The 15,645-nt window shown below is 36.6% G+C and overlaps 1 long non-coding RNA gene across 1 annotated transcript in view; it reads left to right on the top strand.

The window, feature by feature from the left end:
* The window catches only part of LOC131481868 (uncharacterized), a 36,365-nt gene extending 21,056 nt beyond the window's left edge, over positions 1 to 15,309 (top strand). The window contains exon 3 of the long non-coding RNA XR_009246598.1: positions 15,235 to 15,309. This is a non-coding gene — a long non-coding RNA (uncharacterized LOC131481868). The remainder of the gene's footprint in view (positions 1 to 15,234) is intronic.
* The last annotated feature ends 336 nt before the right edge of the window (positions 15,310 to 15,645 follow it).

The raw sequence follows: 15,645 nt of genomic DNA, 5'->3' as shown, positions 1-15,645 counted from the left end.
CGGCCGTTGCGGTCACTTGGGGAGTGAATCATCAGACAGAAGATCTTCCTCTCTGTCTCTCCTCCTCTCCATATATCTAACTTTGCAATAAAAATAAATAAATCTTAAACGCAAAGAACATAATTCCTAACCTTCCCTGCCCTCTTTCCATCATTCCCATTTCCTTCCTTCTTCCTTTCTTATTAAAAAAAAAAAAAATGTTTACAGTGACATCTTTCCAATTTGCTTTAAGTCTCAGGCTTAATCCTCCAATAAATAAAGAATTCAGCCAGTAAGTAAAAACAAACAAACAAGCAAAGAAAACACTTTATTGGGAGTATGGACAAGAGATATAAAAAATAACCAAATGTCAAAATGTGATTTTACTTATGTATATTATATTTTTGAACTTTGTATCTGACTTAGTTTTAATAGTCACTAAGCAGCATTAAGTGATTTAACCCCAAATGCTAATTGATATGAGACTGACGATGAAGGGCCAGGGGCCATTATTTGGTGGACATGGCCAGCCCAAAGATATAACTACAATTTTCCTGTCACAGACTCAAAACTCACATGTCTAATGACAATAATAATATTAATTGATAATAATTATATGACTTCATATTAAATGTAACAATAAAGAAGACTTGGCATCTTGTAGAATAGTATGTTTGCTTTTGTTATTAGTGTTGTTTCTTTTTCATTGTCTAGTTTAATCACCTGGGAGGATGAGTGGTCAAGTAAACAGCTGAGCTAAGCCGCTGGACACCACTGTTATGTTAACGAGCAAGGAAAAATTAGTTTGCCTTTTTCAATTTTCTTTAGGGAACCTTTTCATTATAAGGGTTGCAACATCTCCCATTTAATTAACAGAGTGCAACACTTTGGTGGAGAATGAGGAAGTAGGAATGAAATAACTAATTCCGAATTGCATGACAGTGAAGAAATTCTTGCAAGTGGAAGTCTTAAGGAGGTCCCACGTTTGTAACAGCTTGTACTTCAAAAACCCCACTAACAATCTCATAGGGAAGATTTGAGAATCACCTCCTCTTTGCACAGGATCTGGAAAAAGAGGAGGTGATTCTAAAGCCAAAACACGGATGACAGAGAGCTTAAGGTACTGTGTAAAATGCCCATAGCCCATACTGGAGAGCCAGGTTTTGACTCTCCGCTCTGCTTCCAGTGTTAACTTTCTGCTAATGTTCAACCTTGGGAGGAAAGTAGGCAGTGGTTTGAGAATGTGGGTCCCTGCCACCCACAGGTGACCCAGATTGATTTCCAGGTACCTAGCTTTATCCTGGTCAAGCCATGATTGTCGATGGAAGCTGGGGTTGAATCCAGGAATGAAAGCTGGGCATATCTGCTTCGGTCTCTACCTTTTAAATGAATAAAGAATATAAAATATATTTGAAAACTTAAAACTCATACCAGTTCTATTACTAGCAACAGTTTTGTTTGTTGGTTCACAACAGGGTAATTTTGAAATCTTATCACAGTTCAGTGTTGGGAACTCTATATCAGATCAAGGAAATGATGATGCCGCAGCTCAGGGGAAGGCAGGAGAATAAAATAAAGTCTTGGAAGAGACACATAAACACCTGGAGACAGTGGGCCAGCCAACCGACCAAGAGTCATTCTGAAGACAAAGGATCTCCTTGTCTCCTCCACACACCCTATCACAACACCACCCAGGCTCCAATATGATAAGGTTGGACTACAGCTGAGAGATAGGGTTTCAGCTGGGGATCTCAACATCCTGCCATCAACGACTGAAACACCATGCAGACAGCAGATCAGTAAGATTATAGTTGATCTGAACAGCACATCAATCAATTTGATCTAACTGACACTCATAAAACATTATATCCACAATGGCCATGTATATACTCTTGTTATGCCCACATGAAGCATTTCCAGAGCTGGACCACATTCTGACCCAGCAAAGGCAGCTTAAAATATTTAAAATAACAAAAATCATTAGATTATGTTATTCCTTCTACAAACTCAAAATTAGGCATAGCTAGAATTTCCCCATATAATTCGGAAGTTAAGCATCATACAAGTACAGAACTATGCAGTGAATAAAAAGTCTCAGGACATTAGAAAAAGTTATTTATCTAAATAAAAATGTCTCTGGAATACTATTAATAATATATTAATAGTAACATATATGAAAAGAAAGAAAAACCTAAAAGCCACAATTTTGAGCTCCATTTTACAAAACTAGTGAAAAAGAACAAGTCAGAACTCAACAAATCAGATGAAAGTTAATACTCAAATTTAAGGAAAAAAAATAAACTTGGAGTTAAAATTAAAAACTATAGTAAAAAAAAAACACAATGATGAGTGAATGAGAGGTTTTAAGAAAGTTCACAAAAAGAAACTGCATGGATGGCACAAAAAATTTACAAAATCATCTAATCTTTTAAGTATATTTACCACCAACTTTTAAAAAATTCCTCATATACCAAAGGGTCCCTGTGACCCAAATGGGAATCTTTCAGAAGCCAAAGCCATAAGAAGCTCATACTGATATATAACAAAGTAAATAACACAACATTGGATTATAACTCAAAGGATACAGCCAAGGTCCTCAAGTCCATATTCAACAATACATTAACTACATGGAGGGGTATAACAATATCTAAGGTACGGAAAATTGTCAAAAAATTCTGTATATGTCTGCCCCTCACAGTAATGGTGCCTAATTGCCCATTCCTTAGTATGTCTTTATTGAGTAAGTTGCTCCTAAAGGGAATAGTGTGGAATTGGGGGTCCCTCACTGTGAGAATTCTGACAGCTGCCACCTCAGAAGAATGATCAAGATGAGGATGAAAGCAGCAAGTTGCATCAATGACAGGACCACCGACGATGTGGTGAGAACACAGTGGTTGTTTGCTTACCTCCCTCTGTGTTCTTCCTCTCCTGGTGCCATCATCCAGCCCCATAAAGCATGAGAAAACCATGTGGAACAAAAGAACAGAGAGACATTCTACAAGACACCTGAACCAACAATCCTAAGCCTATCAAAGTCCTGAATTTTCACTCTGAAGAACTTAAGGAAATATGGTGACTCAATACCATGCAATGACCTGGATGGGATCCTGGCACTGAGAACGGACATTAGAGAAAATAACATGCTATTTGACTAATGTGCATATTCATTATAAAGATAACTCTAAGAATGGGAATGGTTGAGCTAAAGCCTACTGTGTAACTAGGAAATGAAAGTTACCAAAAGGCATGCTATATATTGCTACCAACAAATTTTTTTCCAAATGATTCAATAATTTGATAATTGTTTCATAAATAGTGCTGGTAAGTACTTCTTGGTAAATTTAATTCCCATGACTTGTTATATAAAATCACATTTTTACACGTAAAAATAAACTAAATCTAATGGTATAATATAAAAATGACATGAGGTCTATGTTCTAAAAAATTTCAACACATTACAGAAAATGAAAGTAAACATTAAATGATGATCTGCACTAAAATAGGGAAAACAGACTAGTACATATCCAGATGTGTTCAGGGAGTCAAAAAAAATTGCCTGTAGCTCCACAGTGAAATACATGGAACTAGCTTGCTATGTTTTATATATCGTTTCAAAGTGTCAAGATAACTTTCTATAAATCTAGAATGACTCTGTTGAACAAAATCTCTGCCCTTTCCAACACATTACTACTTTTAAAAAAGTTTTCTCATAAGTTCAGCCTATCACATTTTTTGCATCAATGATTATAAATATCAGACCACTTCTGAATGTGGTTAAAGAGCAAAATACTAATCCACATCTCTAGTAAATATTGCTACAGAATTCACAAACTTGAATCATTCTACAGTTTGAATTCTGATGCTATAAACACATGGTATAACGTATTTAGACTTTGACTATTACATATTTAAAGTGGAATGTTTCTAATTGCGCATATGGACATAAAGCAACAATAATAGCCTTAGCTTTAATATTTGGCATTCCATAGTGTTTAATGTTATATTGGTGAATTAGTCAACAATAAATTTTACAAAACACTTGATTCAAATTTGTACTAGAATATACAGATGCGTGCTCCTAAACTAGAACTTTAATTTTTCCCCATAATTTCATAATTCCCATTAATAAGGCTGCTTTTAAAATTAAAAGGTCCTAGTTAAAGTGATATGTGTATATTACTCAAAAATAAGTCCTGATGTGATACCAGGTATGAATGATCATTTAAATACAGTACATTACTGTAGAAACCAAATCATTCTTTGTAATTAAACAGAAATTATAAAACTTAGAAATAATCGACATTGTAAGATATGCAAATAAAAACCTGTCATTTGATCTGTGAAAAGTCCCTTAAAATAAATAAGATATGCTTATATTCATTCTTTAGATGTGACAAGTGAGCCATTGTTTTTATGACAGAGTAGCTTGGTGACTGAGTGAATAGGAATTCTGTCATATTCCTGTATCTTTGTTTAAAAATAAATAAAAAACAAGAGAAAGGATGAATTTCTTGACTTGGTTCACTTGCTCTTTTGATGATACTCCACTTAGCCCGAGTTCATCCACTTTTATTTATCCTCATTGTGTCTGAGTAACAACTATGCCTATTTGATATTATATTTTATTACTTTTGGAGTGCTAGGCACATGATATTTACTTTATAGATATATTCTCAGTGCTGGAAGAATGCTAATCTTTAAGCTTTCATAAAAATGAAGTATAATTTTTAAGCTACAGAGATGAACAAAAAATTTCATCACTGCATTAACTTGAGAACAATTTTTAAAGTTCTGTTTGCCTTAAAACAGAAAAAGAACAAAAATGGCATTATTAATTTTATATAACTGGCAGAGTGTTTTTTTTCCAGAAAAGTTATTTCAATTATATCAGAATCACAACAAAAGACATGAAGAAATTGGAAGAAAGCAGAAGAATGGCATGAGGAAGTTTACAATCGGTGAATAGGAGGGTTAATGAAGGTCTTTCAATTACCAAATCAATCCTGGAGTAGAAGAGAATTCCAGATTCTCGAAGCTCATTTTTGAGGAACCTGTGTTTTTTCCTGGAGTCTGACCTATTTGAACTAAATGACGTCAGTGACTGCAGTGAGTGGAGCTGTTTCAGGATTCACCTGTCTCCACAAAGACTCAATCCCGAGGGTTCTTAAAGCCTTAGGATTTCAGGGTATGGAACTATACAACGAACGATTAAAGTTGCAAAGCTCAAGATGCAGATAAAACTCGGAAACTTGGTTCCCATACTAATATGGATAACAGGATAATACCATTGCCCACTATTTCTGAGTAATGGCAAATGTTATCAATTTCTGTTTCACCCATCGCCAAATAACCAAAAAACAAAAGTACGAATGACCTTGTATATCTGTAATAATATGGGAACGTTGCTCTTTAAAAGGGACAACAGTGAGATGTAAGAACTCATTGTTTTTTTCATGACTTTGGAATAGCTGGCTTCCCCTCTAAATCTGGCAATCTGAAGTAATCTCCCTCCTGGCTCACCTCACATTTTTTTTTAATCACTGTTTCTTTGAGAATGAGATACACACAATCCAATGGAAACAAAACAAAAAATTCCATTTCTGATTAGGAAATCCCCAGTTCATACAGTGCATTGTGTCTGTGGGTTCTAGCTATACATGTAAGATGCTTATATTTTAACTGACTTCTTTTAGTTGTTAAGTGCCTTGAAGTCGAGATTGTACTTTATGCACTCTAAAACAGAATACAATTAGATCTTTCAATTCAGAGAGGCTGTTGGACCCTTTAGCTCTATTGTAGACATGTACAGTAAAAGCTTTCCACCACTCAGAAGTGAAAATAATAGTTATCCTAAAAAAAATTAAAAGGAAGAAAAAAGTAAGAGAAAGAGAGAGAGAGAAATGAATTATCCCACCTCTACTCAGGCATGACACCTAACCCTGCCTTGTTGTCCATCTCCATGAGAATAGTAGTTTTAAATTGTGAGAAAGCAACTGGGAATGAGACTGTAGAGACAGAGCATTGTCATTGCTTTTAAATTACACCAAATCTAAAATGCATTCAAATTGAAAGCATGAAAATTGCAGTAACTACTTCAATAAGCAAGTAGTTTAAAATATAATTTCTGGCCACATGTATATATTCACAGGGAAAATGAGTTAAGAAAAAGAATGTAGTTTTATAAAAATAAAAACATAAAATTCGAAATATTCTTGACTGTGTGTATCAATGAAGGTAATATCACTATAAAAAAAAAAGTATTCACCATTAATTAGGTTAACATTGCTTCCTACCCAATCTTAATCATAAAGTGACTCTTGAGACAGGAGATATATTGCAACAAAATTGGCTCTCATCAATATCAAGTGGCCAACTCACAACTAGACAGGAGGAAACAATGAGAGTATAAAAAAGTTGGGTGGGAGAGGAGGCAATTTTAACAAAGTTGAATCAAAATGCCCAGATATTAAGATGGAGTCATAAAGCTGATCTATTGGATCACAGAGAACAGGAACACTGGGCTCCAGCCTTCAAGAGCGCTGAAGGTACCACTGCTTGTGTGACTTACAACTATTTAAGCAAAAGGAATATGAAAGGCTAGTACATTTAACCAGGGTGGCTAATGTTATATGTTCACTGGTTAGCAGGTTCAGGCACGTTTGTGCAGTGATTGGTTCACATAGTGCAATGGGTGGTGCTAGCATTACAGATCAGGTACAGTATGGGATTTGTTTCCCCATAACTCGTATGCTTGCAATTACGCTTTTCAAAAATTCCATAATGTTTTCCAAATGGCAGATTCCATTAAAAGGGCAGTATTGTCATTTTCATTATATAACCCAGATATTTATGAAATTCTCAAAATCACATTAAGCACAATGTTTGTTGAGGCCTTACAAAACTGACATGGTTTTTGGATTTAAAAACCTCATCTTTGGTGAACTTTATCTAGAAATTTTTTAAAGATGTATTTATTTTTATTGCAAAGTCAGATATACGGAGAGGAGGAGAGACAGAGAGGAAAATCTTCTATCTGATGATGTACTCCCCAAGTGGCTGCAATGGCTAGACCTGAGAAGATCCAAGGTCAGAAACCAGGAACTTCTTCCAGGTCTCCCATACGGTGCAGGGTCCCAAGGCTTTGGGCCACCCTTTACTGCTTTCCCAGCCACAAGCAAGGAGCTGGATGGGAAGCGAGGCAGCCAGAATTAGAACCGGTGCCCATATGGTGGATCCCAGCACATTCAAGGAAAGGACTTTAGCCTGTAGGCCACAGCACTGGGCCCCCCAGAATTTCTAAATTCTCTTGTAACTGAGAGTTGAGGGAAAGAATATGAGATGAGTAAGGTAACCATTGTTTTGTCAAGTAGAAACCCAACTAGGAAGACACAACAAATTCTTCAATCACACTTCCTCCCCCTCCTCAACATTCCTCCAAATCCTAGTATTTTTTTCTTTTTTGCACGAGACCCTTTTACTGAAACAAATCTTCATGAAAGCTTGATATTCATAAAGAACAATGAGTACAAATTGCCTTTGGCAGAAGTGGCAAGGAACATTCTGGAATGAGGAGATTCTTCTAAAAATCTTTAGACTCAGAGGAGCTTACCTGACGCTCCATCCCCATTCCCCCCCATGCTAACTCCCTTGGAATCAGCACTTTAATCCCAACTTCTGTCATTTTCCATACATTATGGAACAAGATGCAATGATAAGAAGATACCAGATAACATCAAACTACTTAGTTTGGATGTTGATAGCACTGAAATTCCAAAACAAGATTCTTAAGATTGTATCTTATGCTAACTAGCACAGTGTAGTTATCTTCTCTGCTGTTGTGAAATCTGTCATCAAGGCATGGACAGGGCTTGAGCCCTGTTGTGTATATGTGGGTCAAATAAACACCAAGAGGAGGCAGTGCTCATGTCTAGTGCTTGCGTCAGGCTAAAATACACCTAATGTTTAAAACTGTTAGAAATGCAATAGAAAGCATTGGATTTAGCCAAGACTTAATGGTAATAAGTGATTATATAAGGCTGAGTGATTTTATAGCAGTTATTTAATCACTGTGCATTGCAGAGTACCTCTCCATAAGATGAATGCCTTTTCAATAAGATGAACCTATCTGTGTGGTCACAGATTGGTGAGAGACTATAAAAAGATTCAAACACTCAATGCAAGATACCGATTCTGGAAGATGTTCATCCTTTACGTCTCGTATGATGTAAGACCAGCACTGACAAGGGTGATCTCTATTTCTGGCTTCCCACTAATTTGCTAACATGCTTTGACAAAAGTATCAATCACAGCTTAAAATTCACTTGGTTCAAATCTCTGTAGTCTCCTAACACTTAAGGAAGTTTCAATTTGGAAAGATTTGTTCAAGTTGAGTGGTATATAAAAGACTTAATAACTAATCATATTATTATAATTCATTTTTTCACAAAATTTAACCACACTGAATCCATAAATTATTTGTCATTTCTGAATACCACTGTTACTTAATGATTTCTCATATTGTGGACTAGAGGATTGAGCAATGTTGGGTGGCTTCGTGACAAACACTAGTAGTTGTACATGTAGCACTTCTTCCATAAATTATATCAGTTTTTTTAACTCTATGAAAGCTCTGAATTGGCATGTGGGTGTTGATGGAGATGCATTTAGGGTACGAGAAAGAGCACATAAGCCCAAAGGAATTCCTCAGTGTATCACAGATTCCCTCTGCTCTGAGTTTGGAAATCATGTATCTATAAAAGGCTTTAGCTTGAACATTAGCATCTTTAAAAAAATAAATTTAAATAAATCCACTGTCTTTTCCAGTTTTTTCATCATTGTCTTGTTATAAAACTTGTCATTATACACTTTAAGAGTGGAAGGGATGAAAAAATTATAATAGAAATATATACAAATTTAAAAGGACATGCAGTTTTTCAGAAGCAAGATAATTCTTTACTATCTGACCATAATTAAAGTGTCACTAAGACTATTACATTTAGTAACCTATTTGTTAAATAACAAAAACTTAAAAAATAAAACTATACTCATTAAGGAAGGATCACAAAAACAACAATCAGGTATGTATTCATATCAAAATCAATTCTAGCACTTTATCTATGGAAAATGAATACATATTTCAGTGGAATTTGATGAAATCCAACTTATTTCTTCCTCAAATGAAAAAGTTGACTTTTTAAACATCAGAAAGCAGGGCCTTGACACTAACTGGCACATAAGGGTTATGGGACAGTCAGAAGGCAGGTAAAATCAGAGAAGAAAGTATTAGTGATGAAATCATAAACAGAACGTGAATAATGTCAGTAGCAAAATTTGATATTTTTATCAGTTTTCTAATTGTGAATAACATGTATTTTCCTTCTATAAAGTTTGGACTGCAAGGTCAATCATAAAGAAAATAATTATATACTCTGAGGCACTTAATTATATGTGCACATGTATGGCACATAACTTTATGTTCTATAAGTGAGTATTAATAAACCAGCTAACCTATCATTAACATAAAAATAGGAGTTCGGCAAGGTGCCCCTCTCTTCCTGAATGCTTTAACATCTGTCTTCAGGACTCTAGCCATGTTGGCTTCCTTTCTCATGCCAACACTCACGTGTTTGTCATTTTATAACCTTTATGTTGGTCCTTCCCTGAACTGAGCAGTTTTCCCCATAGGAATGTGTAGGCCAAATGTTTATTTTTTTTTTTTCTTTATTTTATGACACAGTTTAATAGGCACTGGGGTCTGCCCTCCTTCTCTCCATGTTCCCTCCCCTCCTCATTGTTCTCCACTCCAGTCTTACAATAGGTGTCCTTCATGAACCCTCAGAAGTCCATCTTACTGCCATTGAGGTGTCTCCCAACAATATAGACTATCTGTCGTTTTGCTCTAAGTCCATACTTGCACTACGTGCAGGGGGTCATACTTCTTTCTGTTTCTACCTATGAACATACTTATTTCTACTATATTTCCATTACATATCCCCTTAGGTTCAGTCTTTCACGGGTTCAAAACAAAAATGGATCTTCATCTTCAAGGCGTTACCAAACTTTTAACAAAGGCAGATGAGAACTCTTTCCATCTCTCATTTTCTCTATATCTCTATGTCACACAAATGCATTACATTCATTTCTTTGAAAACTATAAAAAGTAAAATACTTTTCTTGTAGTTCAGTTTTTAGTATATCTCGAGCACTGCGTAATTCTGAATGTGTTCATTTGCTGTTATTGCTTTGGCCAACAGTTTTCCTAGATACATCTTAAGACTTTCTATGGACCTTAAGAGACATATTATAGGGATAAAGGCACAAAACTATGTGGCTCTGTATTTGGTAATTCATAATATTGATTGCTATAATAAGCCTTGACCTTAAATCTCATGCCCTGAGGTAGAAAAGTTCATTTCTCCACCAGTAGGATCCAGTTGGTTGAGATCCTTCACAAAAACAGGCCAACAGTGTTTTTCCTTTTCAGTGGAAATCTACGAGGTTATTTTGCCTTCCCATCTAACAAGAAAATTGCATTATGAAATCTGAATTGTTCTTTCTCTAAAGTCTCCACAGAGAGAGAATTTTTGTTTGATGATGAGACTATGGAGAAGAAAAACAGGGAATCCAGAAGTTTATAATAAACAATGCAGAATGTCAAATGTTATAACTAGAATTTTCATAACAACTCACTTCATTCTTATTCTTTAATACCAACAATATTTTCCCAATTCTATTAACCTGCATTACTGAAATGATTATGTATGTTAGGAAAGCAGAAAACTAACTAATGGGGGTTGGACACAAAATGATTAGAAGGAAGGGAAGAAACAGCACAACAAAGTAGTCAAAGACAAAATTGGACCAGGTTTCAGATATAGAGGCTAAGAACAGATAGGAGAAGGGGAAAACAAACAAGTGTTAGGTAGCAGGAAGTTTCAGAGCAAGGGGTCCCTTTCATTAGGGGAGGGATCAGCTAGGTTTGGAAACTTAAAATTCAGCTGATATGTATATATATATATATATGTATATATGTGTGTGTGTGTGTGTGTGTGTGTGTGTGTGTGTGTGTGTAAAATGGCCAGTCTTCATCCACTAGTTTCAGTCTTCAAACTATCTTTATTTACTTTCTTTCCCTTTGTAAACTGCCATTTTGATAGCCCCTGAATCCTCACATGAAATCTAAACCTTAAAGAACTATGTTTACAAAATAAAAACAAAGCAAAACAAAACAAACAAACATACAAATAAGAACAAAAGCCCGAGCCAGGCATAGTAGCCTTGTGGCTAAAATCATCACCTTGCGTGTGTCAGGATCCCATATGGGTTCCGGTCATGTCCTGGCTGTTCCACTTTCCATCTAGCTCCCTGCTTGTGGCCTAGGAAAGCAACATAGGATGGCCCAAATCTTGGGACCCTGGACCCGTGGAGACCTGGAGGAGATGCCTGGTTCCTGGCTTCATTTTGGCTCAGCTGTGGCCGTTGCTGCCACTTGAGGAGTGAACCAGTGGACAAAAGATCTTTCCCTCTGTGCCTCTTTCTCTCTGTACAGCTGCCTTTCAAATGGAAATAAATAAATCTTAAAAAAAAAAAAAAAAAAGAATAAAAGAAAAGGAAAACATTGGCTGATAAGTCTTTGCTTTTAATATCACCTTCATTAGAATTTTTATCATCATCACCAGTCATTTTATTCTCAGTAAAATATTTTTCATTTTGTAATTTCTACTCCCCAAATTACCCATCCTTGAAATTTCTTCTAACCCTGCTACAAAGCCAAGCAGAATCCTTCGTCATTCTTCCTCTCTGTGCCGTTGTACCAGCTCTGATCCACCAGCAGGATAAGAGTGTTTTGTGTTTCTGCATGTGGTCCAACAGACTTTTACAAGTATCTGCACTGAAAGGGAAAGTTCAATATCTGCGACGTCATTACAGACTTCCCTGTCTTCAGGAGCAAGGGTAGAGTTGAGTTGAATACATGGAAGAAAAATTAAAACAAAAAAAAAAAAATGAGTTGCCCAAGAAGGACTTAAGCTCAAGCTAGAGCAGATACAATATAGAACTGCAGTGAATTCAGATTTTGGAGTTACTTACCAGTAATAAAGAAAAGAAAATGAAAATGCCTAGTGTCCAGTTAGATTCACTATCGATAGTTTCAGCCATTGATTTGATAGATTTATGCAATAAAACATCATAATTAAAATTTTTCAATGCAACAAGAATTGGTAAGCTATAAATAGAATGGAGAGTAACAAGATATTTGTGACAAAATGGAAAAAGATGCATATTTCCAACACTGCAATAGGATTAAGAAAGAATAAAAAAGGCTATATGAAATACCAATAAAATAGCATCTATGGGGGAGAATATGTTACAGACCCCCAGTTTGGCAAACACCCTTGTTAGATATTTTTAATACATCATCCCATTATTTTCCCATCTTGTGATTTTGCCCATATAAAAAAAAAGCATTTCAGGTGTGTAGAACATTTGTTCCAACATTATCTTTCCGCACAATCACGTACCACTTTAATATCAAAATGCTTGCGTTGGCCAGAAAGCAAAACAGGAATCCATATTTCTCATCATGATTTCATTGTAGGAAAAACTGCTTTGTCCCATTAGGTTTACCAGGCTCTCATTAACATTCTTAGTTAGCTTTAGTTGTTTTTCAATGAGCAATTCTTGACTATTTTGAAGTGGTTTATTTATGTCATTTGAAAATATATAGCACTCTAAATAGACTATTTGTTACTAGGATTACAAGGCTTTTCAGTTAACACAACAACAGACAGCATGGATAACTTCTCAAAAATCTCCCACAGTTAAAAAAAAATCAATTAAGCAAGCAATAACAACAACAACAACAACAACAACAACAACAAAAAAAAAACTTTAGTGGGCCAATATGATGGCTCAACTTACTAATCCTCCATTTGCAATCCTCAGCATTCCTTAAGGGCACCAGTTCATGTCTCAGTTGCTCCACTTCCCATCCACTGCCTCTTTGTGGCCTGGGAAAGCAAATATAGGATGGCCCAAAGCCTTGGGACCCTATACCCACATGGAAGACCCAGAGGAAGCTCCTGGCTCCTGGCTTCAGATTGGCTCAGCTCTAGCTGTTGTTGCCACTTGGGAAGTGAACCAGCTGATGGTAGATTTTACTCTCTATATCTCTTTCTGTCAATCTGCCATTCCAACAAAAAAATGAATAAACCCTAAAAAAAAGCTAATATCCATGAAAAACTTGAAGCAAAATGTCACCCTCAAATCACTACAAGACATGGCAAACAGCAAAACAAATTGCATACAAATAAAAAATGCAAATAAATACAAGGCCACAGTATTCTTATGTACTGAAAATGTCTTGTCTGCCCTTTGAGTGTCCGCAGCGTTCAAGCACTGAAGCCTTCATCCAATGGGATCATACTTGATTAGGTAGGGCTTGGGGAGGGAAATGACTTTGGATGAGGTCAGGAGAGTGGCGCCAGGAGATGGATTCCTTCCTCCGGTTTTTGCACCACGTGATGGAAGCAGACAATTGCAAAGCAGGAAAACACCTTCTCCAGAGGTCAAATACATGGACATCTCAATCTCAGACTCCCTAGTTTTCAGAATCGTGAGAAATGAATGTCTTCCATTAGGTCCTCCTGTTTGTGGTTTGGATACAGCAACTTGAGACACTTAACGTAAACCAAAAATAAACTTAGAGGTGGAAGAGAGACCAAGAATTAGATCAGACCAAGAATTAGACACAGAGGGATTCAGAGAGGGTCATCATCTCAAAGCTGAAAATTAAAAAGCAAAACAACAGAAAGAAGTACCAACTATTATGAAGCAAAACTTACAGATATGAAGGAAAGTAGAGAGTAGCAGGTCCAACAGGAGAATGTAGTCTAGTTTTGTGTCTATGAGGATCTACACTGAGAAGTAAAAATAAAATTTTAAATATAAATATATGTCAAATGTAAAACATACGAAAGATTAATTGTTTTTCATTTGGAAGGCAGATTTACAGGAAGAGAAAGAGGAGATCATTCTTCAGTTGGTTCATGCCCCAAATGGCAACAACACCCAGAGCTGAGTTGACCCAAAGCCGGGAGCCAAGGGCTTCTTCGGAGTAACTCATGTTTGTGCAAAGTCCCAAGACCTTGGGCCATCCTTGACTGCTTTCCCAGGCCGCAAACAGGGAACTAGATATGAAATGGAGCAGCCATAACTCAAAACGGTATCCAAAGGGGATGTTTGTGCTGCAGGTAGAAGTTTAGCATGCTATGCCACTGCACCAGTCCCCCAACATAAAATTTTAAAGACTGTGTCTGGTCCTTCATTTGCACAACCATAAGTAAACCACAATCCTGGCACAGATTATTGTAAACTTTTATTTATAAAAATAAGAAGCTATCTCATAGGCAATAGTTTTCTGATTTGCCTTTTATACGTACATCAAAGTAGTGTTTATCTTGGTTATTTAGTTTTTCCTAGACTCATTAAACTTTGCACCTAAAACGAGCTGTTACCACATTTTTGCAAATATATTTTTAAAACGTTTGTCCCAGTCTTGCAAATAATGGGTTTGCTTTGTTTACTTAAAAGGCAGAGTAATGTAAGAAGGGGGAAGAAACAGAGAGAGAAAACAGGTCGGCCATCAACCGGCCATCAAAAAGGCCACAAGGACTAGGACTGCATCAGGTCAAAGTCAGGAGCCAGGAACTCTGCCTAGGTCTCCCTGGTGGGTGACAGGGCCTAAGTACCTGAGTTGACTTCAACTGCTTTCCCAGGTACAGCATCAGGCAGCTGGCTCAATGGGCCTAAGCTGCTAAGCCAAATTGCGGGTGCCAATAGGAGGCCTTCTCAAACATGACATGCAAAACTAGTGAAAAAAAAAGAAGACAAGAAATTAGTAAGGAACCACCTGACAGGAAAAGCACCAGATGGCTTCCCAGGAGATCTCTATCACGTTTGTCCAAGACCAGATACGACCCAAATGAAGGAGAACTACTTAATTCCTTTTTTTGAAGAAAAAAATCATAGTAAGATAAAGATCATAAAGACAGTACAAAGAAAAATAATTATGCACAAAAATTACTGATTAATATTGATTTAAAATTTCAGAAGAAAATATCAGCAAACTTAGTGAATGTCATATTAATAATAATAATACATTAAACTTAGGGGGCATTATGCAAGAATATAAAGCTGGGTTAATAGTGGAGGTCAGGGATCACGGAAGAATAATCTTCTGTCATTTTAAATCTCCAGAAATATGATGATTTGCTGTGACTGTCATCAAAATCTAACACAGTTTGGGCCCAGTGCGGTAGCTTAGCAATTAAAGTCCTTGTCTTGAACACGCCAGGATCCCATATGGGCGCCGGTTCTAATCTCGGCAGCTCCACTTCCCATCCAACTCCCTGTTTGTGGCCTAGAAAAGCAGTCGAGGATGGCCCAAAGCCTTGGGACCCTGCATCCTTGTGGGAGACCTGGAGGAGGTTCCTGGCTCCTGGCTTTGGATCGGCACAGCACTGGCTGTTGTGGTCACTTGGGGAGCGAATCATCGGACAGAAGACCTTCCTCTCTGTCTCTCCTCCTCTCTATATATCTGACTTTGTAGTAAAAATAAAAATAAAATCTTAAAAAATATCTAACACAGTTTGAATGTTTTTATACATT

Source organism: Ochotona princeps, chromosome 1 (assembly GCF_030435755.1).
Source record: "Ochotona princeps isolate mOchPri1 chromosome 1, mOchPri1.hap1, whole genome shotgun sequence".
Taxonomy (NCBI): Eukaryota; Metazoa; Chordata; class Mammalia; order Lagomorpha; family Ochotonidae; genus Ochotona; species Ochotona princeps.
Note: the sequence above shows the minus strand (reverse complement) of the source record. Positions and strands in the feature narration are given on the sequence as shown.